Source organism: Microtus oregoni, unplaced genomic scaffold (assembly GCF_018167655.1).
Source record: "Microtus oregoni isolate MIOR12 unplaced genomic scaffold, Mior012 000009F_ref0000495, whole genome shotgun sequence".
NCBI lineage: Eukaryota > Metazoa > Chordata > Mammalia > Rodentia > Cricetidae > Microtus > Microtus oregoni.
In genome coordinates, this window is record NW_024543068.1 from 25,417,989 (window position 1) to 25,435,155 (window position 17,167).

At 46.1% G+C, this 17,167-nt stretch overlaps 1 non-coding gene across 1 annotated transcript; it reads left to right on the top strand.

Annotated features, from left to right (window-relative positions):
• The first annotated feature begins 222 nt into the window (after window positions 1-222).
• Window positions 223-380, top strand: LOC121452632. The gene has a single exon (XR_005974878.1). It is a non-coding gene; the product is annotated as a U1 spliceosomal RNA (small nuclear RNA).
• The last annotated feature ends 16,787 nt before the right edge of the window (window positions 381-17,167 follow it).

The window sequence follows — 17,167 nt, forward strand, 5'->3', positions numbered from 1 at the left end:
AGTCTTCTATTACTAGTGACCATAATGATTTAAAAACAAACAAACAAAAAAAAACAAGTACACATTGATCTAGGCCTCCAGATCACTTGAGACAAGTATCCAGCAATTTACAGAAAATGCAAATTAAACATTGAGACCAAGTTAAGGACACTGATTGAATCACGGCTTAGCATTATAGCAAAAGGGAAAAAACTGAGAAGTGATTTCTAAATTAAAATGGCGCTACTTACCTGGCAGGACATAGAATGGCCAGGAAAGTGGCTTTCTGGGAGAAGGATCATCCATTGCACCTGCAGCATACTGACTTCAGCGATTTCCCAAAATTTGGGGACACTCAACTGTATAATTTGTGGTAGTGGGAGACTGCATTCCAGCTCTGGAGGTGGATATAGCTCTGTGTTGGAGCAGGGGGCAATTTCAAGTTGGGTGTGGTGACTCATGCCGGTGACCCCAACACTTGGGAGGCACAGACAACAGTACCGCCTCGGTTTTAGGGACAGCAAGAGCTTCATGATGAGTCCCAGGCTGTTCAGAACCATGTCATGAGATACCTGCCTCAAACATAAATTGTTTGTAAAGACATGGTGGTTCATGCTGTAATCCCACACTGACCAGGCTGGAACTGGAAGATTTGTGACGACAAGCCCATCTGAGATATGTGTTGACTCCTTGTTTCAAAACCCAACAAAAACAGTGTTACTAAAGCCATAATGGGGCCAGGCAATGGTGGTGCACGCCTTCAATCCCAGCACTCAGGAGGCAAAGGCAGGTGGATCTTAATGAGTTCAACACCAGCCTGGTCTACAGAGTGAGTTCCAGGACAGCCAGGGCTACACGGAGAAACCCTGTCTCGAAAAAAAAAAAAACTGAAACAAAACAAAAGCCTGATATAATGGGTTACCTTTACTCATTTACTCGGATGACTGAAATTTAAAAAATGATAATATCAAATGTTGATAAGAGTGGTTAACAACCAGAATCGCCACTTATTTATTGGTAACGTGTAAAATGCTAGAATAAATCACTTACAGGAAAACAGATTTAGCACTTCTTACAAGATTAAGTCTTGGGCTGGGGCAGTGGTGGCTCACGCCTTTAATCCCAGCACTCAGGAGGCAGCGGCAGTAGGATCTTTGTGAGTTTGAGGCCAGCCTGGTCTACAAAGTAAGTTCTGGAACAGCCAAGGCTACACAGAGAAACAATGTCTCTAAAACCCAAATATAGATGCTAGATAATAGTACCAATTCCAGAAAGTATAAATGAAAGCATATATGTATAACATGACTTGAACAAGAATAATTGTCAGTACTCTGGAGTTAGAGGCAGGTGGACTTCCATGAGTTCAAGGCCAAATATATATATTATATTCTATAAAGTTAGCAATTCCAACTCTAGGTGTTTTTTAATACATACAATACAAATGCTTTAACAACTTTAGCTTATCCCATGGGCCACAACAGACCAAAAGGTAGAGAACAGGTGATCACGTGGTGTCCGGTCCCTGTGTATACATGAACAACTTCTGTACCTAAGGCTCAGAGAACCTATTAAGAGGAACCAGAGAGATTTTAAGTGTCAGAGGACCAAGAAGTCTGATGGAATATTCACCTCCTAGAAATGCCAGGGAGATTATACCCATGAAGTCTCATTAACCTGGCTACCTAAGCAAGATCTGAACAAGGGTGACCCCAATAGACATGCTAACAGAGAAGGGAGAAATCTCATGGGGTCCCCACCCTGAACAAGGAACTACAGGCAACCAATGAATGCTGAGAGCTGGAGAAATAGTCTTCCCCAAGGAAGGGCACAATAATTGATCCTCTAATACCAAATGGTCAGCCCCAAAATTCTATAAATACACGTAACTTTATACATACTGAACAAGTTGTAAGTATGTATATATACATATATATGAATATATCACACATACATAGCAACAACAATTAAAGAAATGGAGGCAATGATTTGAGAAAGAAAAAGTGGAGGGTACATGGGAAGGATTAGAGGGAAGAAGGGGAGGGAAGAAAATAATATATTTATATTTTAATTTCTAAAAATTAAAAAACCAACAATGAAAACAACAAGAACATATTCTGCTGACTGAAACGGGCCCTGCTCAAAGAGAGCATAGTGGTTACATGCATCTAGTAGAATAAGCAAACATTACCTATAATGGAAACAGTCAGGATAATAGCTGCTTATAACAGATTAAAGGGGGAGGTTGACTAAGTGGGGACATTGGGAAACTTTATTATATTTTCATAGGGTTTGGAAGGCAACAAAGCATACATTTGTCCTCTATGAACAAGCTACTTTCCATTTTTGCCCCAAGATCTCATGCTACACCCCCTTTGAGAAAGCAGGAGCTGGGGAACCAAGCGATGGAAAAGTACACAGCAGATGGGCTCTACACCCAGTCACGCGGAGTTCCCCGGGGCTTCTTTGGGAGACGTCACCCCCAAATGCCAGCGGCATGCACTGGGAAGTCTGAGTTTCCACCCTGAAACAAAGAAGTGCGAACAAATGCTTAAGCAAGGGACTGACAGCCTCAGTGCTCAGGGAGAGCACTCGGAGGCCTGAGACTGACTTTGAAGCGTGTCAAAAATAAACTGAGGAGATGCATTAGAAAGCAATTATAAAAATGTGCTAGCGGTAGAACCTCGGCAGAGGACTTGCAGGGGTTCGCTGTAAATTGTGTGTGTGTGTGTGTGTGTGTTTCCACCTCAACATTGTTATTACATTTTCACAGGAAAATGCTGAAAATCTTACTTTGGAAGAACACCACTCCAATCAAGGGAAGAAGTCAACCTCGCAGACAGCCTGGGCTGAAAGGCGCTACGGGATCTTTTTTTTTTTTTTCCTCCGGGGGAAGGGGGTTGGTGTTGAGGGTGGGAAGGGGTTGGGAATAAGTCAATGGAAGGCTTCCCTTTCTTTCTCAACCTCATATTGTTGTGCCAAAGAGAACACACATATTGAGCGCTTGGTATGAGACTGAATGACTTCCTGTTGGCTTCCAAACTTAGACCTAGCAGACAGCCTGTGCACAACTAAAATAAATAAATCAGCCAGCAGTCAGCAGGCCTTTCCGGTGGCGAGCCTAAGTGGCCTCCACATCAGCACAGCAGGGGGCGGGGGTGACCTCCTTCTTGAGGTACAGACAGCAATAACCCTGTAAAAATAAGCAAATGGATCTACCCGGCTGTTGGGCCTGCTTGGCCTGCCCTCTGATCCCGCCATGTTTGTGGAGCCTGGGTTGCTGTCTAGCAACTGGGTCTATTTTTCTATCCCAGGATGCAAGTGGTGGCAGCTGTCTGTCGCTGATTTATGGGAGGAAGCCACCACCAGGAGACTCAGGAGGCTCTCTCAGTCCAGGATGACAGCCATGGGAACTCTGGGTTTGGGGCACAGTAAACCAGGCAGCGTGTGCTACTCCACCATCCTGGAGAGATGCCCCTCAAAGAGAGCCTGGAGAGATTTAGATCTAGGCACCACATGCTTTCCCACCTCCTCTAGTCCCCAGCTGGGGAGATGTTATTTTTAGCCTTTCTCAAAGGAGACTGTGGGGTAGGGACTCGGGACAAAAAGAAAATGGTAGGTATTTCTTCCATGTGTTAGAGAAACATTCTTTATTATTGTTACACCTTCGTGGGCTCAGTACGGGCTTTGAACATATACCTAACGGTACTGCTTGCTGCCTGACTCCTTCAGGAGTAGGGGCCCCCTAGTCCTTCCCCAATAGCTACTCCATGGTCCAGAGAATATAAAGACACAGCAGCATCTGCAGGTTGCCAGTGGGAAACTGAGGCCAGCCAGGTCAAAGGATCTTCCTGGATTCACAGACAGTGGGCAAGCTGCCTGCCTCGGGCTTTCTAGAGCAATCTCCACCATGCAGTCTGAGCAGCCAGCACTTCTCGCCTGTTAAACTCTGCATCTGTGTTAGAGACTAGCAGAGTAAAACCTTCATCTTCACTAACTTAGTAAGACTTCTCTCAGACAACCAGAAATCCAACAGCAAGGATATGGCACACTTAGGGCGAGGCTTATGAAAGCAGGGCTTATTCCCTTAGCCTGGATAAGATATATATTTTCTTAAATAAGATATATATATTGGCTGGGCGGTAGTGGCGCACGCCTTTAATCCCAGCACTCGGGAGGCAGAGGCAGGCGGATCTCTGTGAGTGCGAGACCAGCCTGGTCTACTAGAGCTAGTTCCAGGACAGGCTCCAAAGGCACAGAGAAACCCTGTCTTGAAAAACCAAATATATATATTATCCCGCATCATTAGCATCTCAGAAAAATCAGAATACTATGTGTCAACACACACACACACACACACACACACATGCCACCAGGATATTTTGAAATTGAGTGAAGTATTGAGCTTCCTGCTGTGTCTCTCGAATACAGATGCTTCACCCCACAGTTTATGCCCACTTAGCAACAGGCTTCCTACTCCCCAGTACACACCAGTGAGCTTGCCCCAGCTCTCCAGCACACACTTGCCCAAACCCAGCAACTCTCTTGTCCTTTTGCACAAACTAAGCAGCTTGTCTGGAATATAAAGTGTGCTGCTGCAGCTCATGAGAAAAAAGGCAAAGAGACGAGATTTAGCTCCCTGGCTTCAGCAGGGCTCCTATCACGAGCTCAAAATAAAATACTGACACTATGCAAGGCCATCACCAGATACCAAGCCAGACCTAAATGCCAATGAGCCTCAATATTCTTTCCAAGTTGATCCCTGCACAGACCCCTTCCCCCACAACTCCTCTTTAATCCCCACTGCCCCACCTCCTGTCACTCAACTGGCCAGACAAATCCAAAGCCAGCCCTGTCTGGGTCATGATCCTCAAGGGCTAAGTAACTCTTCGTGGCTTCTCTGAATACCATTATAAAGAGACTACATGCATCTTAGTCCTTAATCCTTTTCTATATAATTTATAACCTTATTATAAAATTTAATTCCTTTCCCCCACCTGCAAGGCAAATATTTTGATCAGTTGACAGATAAAGACACAAGCCAGAGGAGTGTAGTGATATAGCCAGTAGCTGGGGATGTCCAGATTCAACCCCAGATCTGTCTCTCTCTCCTGCACAGTGGCAGGGACCACATTGCAAGGCTGCTGTGCTGAGACTTGCCTCCATCCTGCTCCCTGAGAGGATTCCTTTCACTCTTGGCTAAGCACAACTGTCCTATGGGGAGCTGGGGTGGGAGGAGGGGAGCTAACGAGATGGGCAGGTGATAAGGCTGTCTCTATAGTCTCCAGAAGATGGGGGGCGACTCTGAGACTCCAGGGGACCAGACACAGAGGAGTCTGTCCGCCTGTACATCTCTTGTGAGATGGCCAGGAAAATGGCTCTGTCTCTTCATAATTACCAAGCAGCACGTCTCAACCCCAGGAGCACTCCCTCACCCCAGCAGCCGCGTGCTTCATCTGTCCCTGGGTCTTTTCAGTGACTTAAATCCCAGCATGTAAAAACAAAATTTCACATAAAAATTCCAAATTTTAGATTCTCTTGGAAAAAAGAATTTAGAAAGATAGGGCTCACATTCCCAGATGGCCACATCCAACTAAAGCTACTTTCATGGTCAAAGCCAGCACCCCTGTTCTCCAGCCAATATGTCAGAGTTTCTGCCACCTTACTAGCATAGCCCAGATAACCAAGTTCTACTCTTCAGCTGGTCCCAGCAGCATATAACTTGGTAAGGTAGGTAGTTAGGTAGGTAGGTAGGTAGGTAGATAGATGATAGATAGATAGATAGATAGATAGATAGATAGATAGATAGATAGATAGATAGATAATTGATAGATAGATATAGTAAATAGATAATATATACATACATATATATATATATGTCTCAAGACACACAAAGAGAGAGATACAGAGATAGACATTCATTCTTTCTTTTTTTTCTTTTTTTTCTTTTTTTCCTTTTTGAGACAGGGTTTCCCTGTAGCTCTTGTAGACCCAGTTGACCTCGAACTCACAGAGATCCGCCTGCCTCGTACACCACCACCACCCAGCCGACAGTCCTTCTTTCAGTCAGCATTTCACCCCTTTGGCCAGCAGGGCACACAACTCGTGCAAGGGAAACAAGAGAAGTTCCCAGAGCTCTAGTGAGGGAGCGTATATGCTTTACAGAATGTCAACATCACAGGGGTGGGCCTGTTTTATCACAGTCGTTCCGACACCTGGAACACAACTGGCACATGGTTGCCTATTCCATATAATGGAATGAAAAGATGAGCGGCGCTATTTCTGTCCCTTTGAGGACACTGGGTGGGAAATCAAGGGAAATTTGGGACAAGAGCTCAGCCACCACTGCCCCAGAGACGAAGCCCCACTGGGATGGTTCATCCTCGTTGCTACCTGGCTAAAGTGTAGGATCGCTTAGTAAACGCCTCTAGCTGTGTCTGTGAGGGTGGCTCAAACCATCCCAATGGTGGGTGGCACCATGCCAAGGACTGGGGTCCTCGGCATAAAGGAGCAAACTGGGTGCCAGCATTCACTTTGCTGTTTCCTCACAGTGGAGTCAGAGAGACAGGTCACACCCCCATCACCACATCTTCCCCACCCTCAAACTGTGGGTCCCTGCTTTCTCAGACTGTCTTCCTCACATATTCTGTCATGGCAACAAGAAAAGTGACCAATACAGCCTAGAAAAAGAAAGCTTTTTTTTTAATAGTTTATGGTATTTTGCTTTTTGATTGGGTGTACATGTCCCACAGTGGAGGTCAGAGAACAACCTGCAGGACTTGGTTCTCTCCTTCTACCATGTGGCTCCCAGGGATTGAACTCGGGTCCTCTTGGTGGACGGCAGGTAGATGTTATCTGCTGAGCCATCTGGCCGGTCCAGAAAACTTACTTTTATGTGGTATGACAAAGGAAGGTATTCTAGGGAAGGGGGAACTGGTGGGGCGTTTAGAAACGTTCTTTTTCCTCTTTAGCTATCCAATTTGACTCGTTGAGATTGCGTTACTCTAGAAGAGAGTGGTCTAAACCATGCATGCTCTGCAGAGCCTACCATGTGCCTATACAGAACAGACAAGCTGCCTGCACAGCAGACCCTGGCCAGAGTTAGGTCGGAATTAGTTCCCTGGCTTTATGGTTTGGTTTGAGGGAAAGGAGCCACCAGTGGCAGAGGTGGGCAGCCAAGTTACATGGGAACTAGCATTGTAGCCACTAGGGCTAATAAGTCCACTCCAGTAACACGCTGAGCAACATGGAGGTGGGGCTGGGCACCAGCCTCCAATTTAGTACAGCAAAGCGCACAGACGTCTTATCTGCCCGGTAAGCAATTACTCTGTCTCACCCTGAGCCCTTCATTCAGTGACTGACAGGGTCCTCTGGTCGCTCTCTCACCCCAGCCTGGCTGGCTACAGCTTTCTCTCCCAGGACCTCACTCTCTCTCCAAAAGGTAGGAGAGTATCAGCGTGTTGAATCTCTAAGATCCTGATTCAACTCAAACAGCACACTGGGCTTTCCTGGGGCCTCCTGGTAGGAAGACACTACTTATCTCCATTAACCTCTGACCCTGGCGAAGATGAAACAGCTCCCATCTGTGAGCTGAGTGCCCTCGTCCCTGACTCAAGCTAAATAGAGTGTGGGGGTGGGTCATGGGGCCCTGCTGAGGCCCCAGACTTGTGCCTCGTCCCCAGGGAACAGCTGCCTCCTCCTTCTGGCTGTAGCCCAGAGCCCCGGCTCTTAGAGTTTCTTGAGAACCCCTCCAGGTGGCCTCCGGGAGAACTAGGGTGGGCTGTGGGAGGAGGCGGCGCCCCCTAGGAAGAGGGAAGGCGGTAAACCTTCCAAGGCTGTCTGTTTGATTTACGTGATAATAATGGGAATGTTAATCTCTAAAAGTGAAGCCCTTCACCTAAAATTCCAGCCTCCTGGGTCCCCCACACCTGCCTTAAGAACTGCTAGCCCTGACTGGCTCTCCCGGGGGTCCAAGCCTTGTTAGTCTCACACCGTGCCCCTGGAGCCAGACTAGCAATGCCCGGCGCTCAGTCTACAGGTGAGTAAACAAGTCCAGGTGACCCGATCCAAGTCACACTAGCAGACAGTCCTCCACCCCGAGTGGCCCAGGTGAAAGCAGACCCCACGTCTGTCTAACTCCAAAGCCAGCCAAATATCTGTGTTACTTGCCCCTTGAGGTGGGGATATGAACATGTTCGCTAAAACGGGGGATTTGAGTTCCTACAAGAAATATTTCTTCAAGAAGATGCTAAGCAATGGTTGTCAATATTAACTTAAATCAATTTAAATAGAGAGAAACCAAGAGAGTGGTGGTGGAGGTGGTGGTGGTGGTGGTGGAGGTGGTGGTGGAGGTGGTGGTGGAGGTGGTGGTGGAGGTGGTGGTGGAGGTGGTGGTGGAGGTGGTGGTGGAGGTGGCGGTGGAGGTGGTGGTGGTGGTGGATGTGGTGGTGGAGGTAGGAGTATGGTTTTAATGTTATTCTGGTCAATGTAGTTTGCCAATGGACTCAGAATGGGGGCAGCAGCCAATTCCATATGGTGAACAAGAATAGGAAATCATAAAAAATCTGTGAAAGAGGGTAATTTGGGCAATATTATGAGGGTCTCATGAAGAGTCCCCTGGAGGTAGGCTATCCTACTTGTTTCATAGTCTTAATCCGAGTCCCCAATGCACCGTAAACGCTGAGCCGTGAGCAAACGGCTAGACAGGTGCTCTCAAAGCTTTTCAATGCGGAAGCATCTCCCGTATGTCACAACTGGATCCACACACAGGGAGTCAGAAGCAGGGAACTGTTCCCTTGCCTAGCATATCAAAACCATCAGGGAATTCATAAAGAGACTAGACACCCAGACACCGTGAGAACTTTGTAGCTTCCCAGCTACAGTGGTAAGTGCTCTTTCACAAACGGCATAATCAGCCTGTGCCACCTGTATTGTTGGGGCCATTTCACAGATAAGAGGATTGAACTGATTGATGCAAAATCCTGGAGCAAGAGAGACATGCGGACAGACATAGCCAGCGGGCTGGCACCTTCAGGCTCACTTTTCTCCCACAGGAGGTGAAAAGAGCCTGGGCTTCCTGCAGAAGATTCTACGATGAGCCTCAAGCTCTGGGACCATCATGGAAAGATGAATGATAAGTCACAGCTAGGTAGTTGAACTGTGTAACTCTTCAAAAATAAAATAGAGGACATTGTCTAAATATTCAGGCTGCCAGGCTGAAGGACCAGGCATGTGCCCATCCTACAGGTTTCCCTGTAAGCCAGTGGTTCTCAACTTAATACAGTTCCTCACGTTGCAGTGACCCCCCCCACCATAAAATTGTTTCATTGCTACTTCATAACTGTAATTTTGATCTTGTTATGAGTAATAACATAAACATCTGCATTGTCCAGTGGTCTTAGGCAACCCTGTGAAAGGGTCATCTAAAGATGAGGGGGTCGAGATCCATAGGTTGAGAACCACATGTATAAGCCCACAACACGGGAGCAAGCAGAACCCAAGTGCCTGTGAGCCTCATACTCAGAGTCTAGCCTCTAACTGAGAATTAACTGGCTCATTGTTCTACTCATTAGCACCTCCACAAGAGACAACAACAAAGAAAAAAAATAGAAAACAAACTCAAGATGGGCATTATTGCTATCTGTAACCATTATGGAGGGCGAGGTGGTTTTCCAAAAATTGAGACGTGTTGGGAGGGCACTAACAGAGGGAAGAGTTGAAAGGGTGATTGTTTTTAAAGGTGTTGGCAATTTTTCTTTTTATTGACTGCATTATCCTTAAATTCCTTGTCCTAGCTAATCTAAACTGGCTATAAATCAGGCACGTTTGAACTGCTAGACTTGTGCAGAAACCCATGAAAGTATTTATTGTGTGCAATTTATTGCCTCATGCCAGATTCACTGGCTGCATAATCTGTTTGCAAAAATTTCCAAAGTTCAAATGTCAGCGACAGTTCCTTTGGGCTTATCACTGAGCTCAAGTCTTCTGAGCTGGGGTGAGAGGAAGGGGGTGCCAGCAGGCGGGGTGGGGGATGGATGCTCCCTAAAGCCCCTTCCTGCATGCAACCCTTCCTTGGTCTGGCAAGCTTTCTGAACCGTATCCCACACTTGGGCTGCTCTGGACAAGGACACGCAGTGACTCGGTGCTTCACCTTCTGTTCGCTCTGCTTCCCTGTTGGGAACATATGTGTTGGACCAAACATCGGACACATGACTTGGCCGTGGGAAAAACATTAAGACTATTCCAGAAGATCTAGGGTGTATGTTCTCTAGAGACAGGAGAACTCGGGACTATGTATACAGTGGGTGGCTTAGCTGTCTACGGCCTGTGTCTGAAAGAGACCACAGCAGCCTTCCAGAAGGCATCCTGGCTGTCACTCACAGCGTTCATCCACAGCTAGGTCTGCTGTGCTTTGTTTAGCTCTGTTTCTAAATTTTGAAATTCTTTCAGGCTCCCACACTAGGCCAGTTCCCTGTGCCTTTGACTAGCCCACTGACATATCACTATTTTCTTCTTGTAAGATTAAAATGAAACAGAAAAGCAGGGGGGGGGATGGGGTGAGATCAGGAGACATGACATGGGGACATGATGTGAAAGACACAAAGAATAAATAAAAAAGCAAGTTTAGAAATATTAAATGGGAAGAAAAGGAAAGGAGAAACATCGTAATTAAATTACAACCTCGGAGATAAACAGAAAAGAATCTGCCAAAATAAATAAAAATTAAATTTAAAAGCAAAACCTAAAAGGGTTCCCCTCTTAGATCCTGGGAAGTTTAAAATATAGGTAGAGATATGATACACATCTTTCACCTTGGAAAATAAGTAAGTAGCTTGATAAGCCAAGTGCTACTCCAAACACATCGCAAGAGTAGAATGAGCCCAATGAAGTATTAACTGTTGGTTTGTTTAGATAAGAAGGACATCCAGTCAAAATCCACTGCAATTACAGAACTTCAAAGTCAAATCATTTGGCTCGGCCGCGTTGGTTTTAATCTCACATCAAAAGCAGCTGTGTCTTGGTCGGCTTATGAAAAGAGAGCAAGTTTTCCCAGCTAATATGAAGCATGGGAAAACAAGGATAAAATTTCTTGAAAACCTCAGATAAATAAATAGGGTCACACTGTGAAGCACGCACCACAGTTCAGAATTTTTTTTTTCTTTAATGTAAGCTGCCTAGAGATGTGCTTCATGAAAGAAGAACAGGTGTAAAACCCAAACGGGCACATCCGTTTTCATGGATAAGACTTACAGAAATGCATATGAATGAATGAGACAGCCAAAACCAAGATCCGAACCAGACACTTGAATGGGGACCCGATTTAAGAGGAAGACCGTAACTTGGAACAAATGGAGTCTATTCCCTGGGACTGGAAGACTGCAGACTCTGGTTGAGTAGGTCCTGGGCTGGGGGGGGCCAGGTCACCTGTGTGTGGCACATGGGTCCCGTCTTTAGCTTCTGGTCTGTGAACTCACTTTGAGCAGCAAGAAAGTAGAACTTTTGACCTCTGGGTCCCGCCCACACATCCATCACTCCTTGCCAAAAGCCTAACTAGATTAAATAAGCCACTGTCTGTAGCCCTGACGGGGGCAAGGGGCTATTTTCATGTGTTAAATGACCTCCCTTGGGGCCAACACAACAATATAGAGCAAAACAAAACCAAGATTTTAATTGCAAGGACAGGCTCATTAGAAGCATCTCATCAGACAGATTTCAGAGAAAGACAACCGAGAAGGGCGAAATGGGGGCCGGGGCTTTTACCCGAAGCTTCTGATTTCCCAGCAAAGTTTGGCAAGAAAAGTGAGAGAGGGAGGGTGGTGGCCAACGTCATTATCAGCTCAGTCTTTCAGAGACTGAAAAATCAACCAGAGTTTGGACAACAAAGGGCCAGCTTGGAGATGGGTTCAGCATTTAGTGAAGATCTGAGATTGAAGGGGGTGAGGAGTCCAGTGTTCCTGCCGAGGTCCAGAGGGTGTTTTCAAAGCACTGGGACTTAACCTTCCAGCAGAAGCTCTTCATCTGCGTGATGGGAAAAAATTAACAACACATCCTCCCAAGGATGATTGTGAGAATTAAAATGAATTCTATTAAGGGGATTTTATTATACTACAGTAATTGAAAAAGATTCTGACAGCAGGCCCTGCAGAAGCACTGTCTAGGCTGCTATTATGTAGACACACATTACATTGATTTCAAATATCCCAGGTCAAGAACGCCAGCTATTAAAATATGCCTGGCATCACCAAGAGAGTCAGCCACTGAAAAATGTCCATCAGCGGAAAATGGCTGACAAACGCCCTGCTGGTACATGATCCTCACAGAAGCGGGAAGGGGACGGTCATTTAATTTCACACTCAACAGAAATAATAAATTGGAAAAAGAAAAAGACTCATCTGAAGAGACGATATTAAGTCTGCAGTGTGATTATAAAAAGAACTACATAGTCTTCCAACCCGCCAATTGGAGACTCAAACCAGCATTTAAAAAAAATAATATTTTGTTATATTACAATTTCTGAAATATAATTCAAAGTCAATGTTTTCTAAGCCACCCCCATAGTGAATCTAAAAGGAGTAGGGCTGTGCAGGGCGGTGCTAATGTGTACGTTTTTCAGGTGTTCCATATATTGGTTAAGGAAAGCACTGGCATCATTCAGCTCAATATATAATGATCACTTGTTTCTGATTGTTATAATAATCTGAGCTCCAAATTTCAGAAGACTTTCTCCCAAAAATACTTCTCACTTGCCCCAAGGAAAACTCATTTCCTGTAACAAAGGAAGCAGAGAATGTGAATATGCCATTTTAAAAGAACTAGCCTGGAAGGATAGGGCCAGTTAGGAGACCTGCAGATGGCAGAAGCTCACCCACCTGCCAGCCCAAGCAACAGTTTTCATGTGCAGTGAGAGACCCTGCCTCATGAATGAAACTAGACAGAGATCAGAAATAGAGGAAGACACCCAACATTCTTCTCTGGCCTCCAGTGAGCACACACACACACTGGGGTTACAACTGGAAAACTGTAATCCCTAGAATGTTTCTCAATGAAGACAGGAATTTTGTCCAATTTGATGGCCCCTTGTCACTATAACTTGCAGGGCAGTGAATGTCCCTATCCATATAAGTTGGACCACTGAACACTTAGACCTCTCATTGGCCAAATACAGGACCAGAATTACATGTGGTCCTTTTCTAAAATTCGTTCACTCACTGTCATCCTTCTCGTACCAACAGTTGGGATTTGTGGGTGCTGTCTTGTGCAAGAGAAACCTCACTGGATAGCCTTATCTAGGGTTAATAAATATTGGATTGTTCTAGAGCTTGACTTCATACGCATCATACAGGTGAGATTTGGGGTACCAATCTTTATTACAACTGCTCTCCAACAGGTAAGCATTACTTAGGTCTATCTTGAGGCTGGACACACAGAGCCTCCTATATTTTGGGCATCTTATACTAAGGTATGTACAAAAGGATAAAATGGTCACTGACTCCAAAGGAGCCTGACTTCTTACAACAGGGTGCACCCCTTTTCTTGGGTGAAAATGTCGATCACAAATAAAGGCCAGATCCAAGGGCCTTTCCCAAAGGGAAATAAGCCAAAGACAGCAGCACAAGGCTTGGTCCACCTCAAGGAGTATCTCATGCGTACACCGCTCCTGTATCACATCCAGGATCCTCCCAGCATCTCTAACCATTCACATTCCCATGATATAACAAATGCTACCTCTTATAGAAGTTCTCAATCTGTGGGTCGCGACACCACAGGGGCCAAGTATCAGATCTTACATTACGATTCATAGCAGCAGCAAAATTACAGTTATGGAGTAGTAATGAAAATAATTTTATGGTTGGCCGGCCCCAAAAGAGGCAGGAAGAACCCCAGGCTAGGAATGGGAGCATCCTGGAAGAAAAGATAATTGGCCTGACGGGGTCAGGAGGGCACCCACCTTTACTCTGACTTCTCAGCAGCCCGGGAGCCTCACTGACACCGGACTCCTGATAAGGAGCTTCCCAGCATTCACCTTGTTCCTGGGACAATGTGACAGTTCAAACCAGATCCAGACTAGACTAGAACACAGAGTTTGAGGGCAAGATTAGTAAACTTCAAAAGCTTTGGAGAACTTGATAAGCCCGGGTGAGGGTGGGAATATTTATTTAAAAGCTTATAGTCCCTGAGATATTCCTTCTGAGCCCCTCAGTCTCCCACCTCCCTTCCCCTTGACCTTTTGGTGACCTTCTCCCAGCTCTTGAGGAGTCTTGCCTTGGGTCAGCTGCATTCCCAGCCACAACACCAATTTTTGCCTAGTTAAGTTTCCAGAGACACAACCTCTCCTGGAGTCCCTGGAGGGTTTAGAAAGGGAAGATCAACATTTACATTGGTAAAATACACTCAGCTGTGGGGAGGGCCTAATCTTTTTTACAACTTTACGCTGCAGCTGTGTTGCCTGCCTCGCTCCCGCTGGACTCTTAGGCTGCTTGGAGAGAGATGGCTTTCCCCAGTGAGTACCGGGACCCAACCTCGAGAAATAAAATTGATGGGAATCATGGGTGTCTCGTAACCAGATGCGTTCAGTGAGTCTCATAGGACCAGGAGCAGAAAGCAAGAGACAAACATCGTGGAGATAAAGTTAGGGTTCAAAAATGGGTGATTAGGACGAACTCCTCAGTGATGGGGGACAGGGTGAACTCCACAGTGATGATGGGGGACAGGGTGAACTCCACAGTGATGATGGGGGACAGGGTGAACTCCATAGTGATGGCGGACAAGGTGAACTCCACAGTGATGATGGGGGACAGGGTGAACTCCATAGTGATGATGAGGGACAGGGTGAACTCCACAGTGATGGGGGACAGGGTGAACTCCACAGTGATGGGGGACAGGGTGAACTCCACAGTGATGGGGGATAGGGTGAACTCCACAGTGATGATGGGGGACAGGGTGAGCTCCACAGTGATGGGGGATAGGGTGAACTCCACAGTGATGGGGGACAGGGTGAACTCCACAGTGATGGGGGATAGGGTGAACTCCACAGTGATGGGGGACAGGGTGAACTCCACAGTGATGATGGGGGACAGGGTGAACTCCACAGTGATGATGGGGGACAGAGTGAGCTCCACAGTGATGGGGGACAGGGTGAACTCCACAGTGATGGGGGACAGGGTGAACTCCACAGTGATGGGGGACAGGGTGAACTCCACAGTGACGGGGGATAGGGTGAACTCCACAGTGATGATGGGGGACAGGGTGAACTCCACAGTGATGATGGGGGACAGGGTGAACTCCACAGTGATGATGAGGGACAGGGTGAACTCCACAGTGATGGGGGACAGGGTGAACTCCACAGTGATGGGGGACAGGGTGAACTCCACAGTGATGATGGGGGACAGGGTGAACTCCACAGTGACGGGGGACAGGGTGAACTCCACAGTGACAGGGGACAGGGTGAACTCTACAGTGATGGGGGATAGGGTGAACTCCACAGTGATGTCGGGGGACAGGGTGAACTCTACAGTGACGGGAGATAAGGTGAACTCCATAAGTTTTAAGAAAGGTAGGAGAGTCTTCAGTGGGAGTCAAGGGATAGGAGACTAGTCTTTCTGGGCATTCCTTCCTCAATTAAGCTAACTACCCTCCCACAGCCTTTTCTTTTCATCTTTTTTCTTTCCGGTACTCCACAGTTCTGAAACTATGGTTGAGTCAGCACAGAGTTCCTGGGCAGCAGCTCAGGTCCAGCTGAACCTGGCCACACACTGGAAGCACACACAAATGCAGCCCCAACAACGGAGGAGGTGATAGCTGAAGACAAACAACAGGAGACCTTTAAATCTACGCCGTTGGGGTCTCTCCGAGGTCAATGTTAGACATGCTTTAGAAAAAATGAAACAGCCTCGCATGAGCAAATCTTCCTCCTTTGCTTCTCAAAAACGGATTTCTTACACAAGGCTTCAAAGTCACCGGCCCTACCTCCATAACAAAATTTTACATAATAAAAATTTACATAGTTTAGAGCACTGCATACTCACCTCTAAATTCTATGGCATAATCTGTATTTCACGGTATACTAGTAAGCTCTGGAGTTCAAGACCAGCCTGGCCTAAGTGATGAATTCCAGGCTGCTGGGGCTACATAGTGAGATCCTGTCTCAAAGAAGGAGACGGAGGAAGAGGAGGAGAGAAAAGACAAAGTTCAGAGAAGGAGACAGTTGAGAAGAGATTAGTACATGGCGTGATGACAAGACAACAATGTCTTCAGACAGGGAAATAAGTATTCGATATTCCTCTGACGTCTAGGATGACAGCTGAAAGAAACTCTGTGGGTGGCCTGGATAAATCTCCAATGCACACCTTAAAAGAAACAAGGTACAGAAATCACACAGTCTGCTGCTATGTATCCAAATTTATGAACATGCAAACCCTGACTATACTAGTCAAGGTAAGGGTGAGGGCTTACAGACACGCCTACAAAATATTAATATGCAAGAATATAAGTTCACTATAGTGTTTTCCTCAAGAAAAGAAATGGGCAAAGGAAATATAGGACACATGGATTTTAAAATCTGCTTTTTTTTTTTAAAGCAACGTAAAACAGAACTAGCAAAAAAATGGAGACATTGCCACAAGCAGCGCCCACTTTTTTGTTTTGTTTCCTGTGATGCTTGATTGCATGATTGAAATATTTCATCCAAAATGTTGAATCTTGGACAGAAGTTTTCATGTGAGACAGTCAGGGGATCCTGAAGGACTTAGGTGGGCTTTGCGGGCCCAAGAGATACTATCTTTACTCCAGCTCTTCCACTCCTAACAGGCTTTGGTGAGGTCTGTGCGGACCCCACCTTTGAAGGTTTTGTGAAATCACTCCACCCAGTGGGCTTACAAAAGCAGCCTGCATTAGGTATCTAAAAGCTTTTGTCAGGAACTCAAGGCAGGAAATAGCATTTAACAAGCCTCCCTCAGACTAAACATAGATACTTGAAGCCTGGTCTTTTACTGCCAGTTCCAAACAACTTTCTCCCAAGCACTGAAACTTGTGAGTTCCAAAACTGGGGGTAAAGCCATTCACCCCACTATGTCTTGCAGACCTTATCTGGGCCTAAATGACATCTAACACCTGAGCAATCAGTGGCTCTAATCTGAGAATGGAGGTCATGGACCACGGACAGAGGCAACATCTTTCATGCACCAACCGTAAT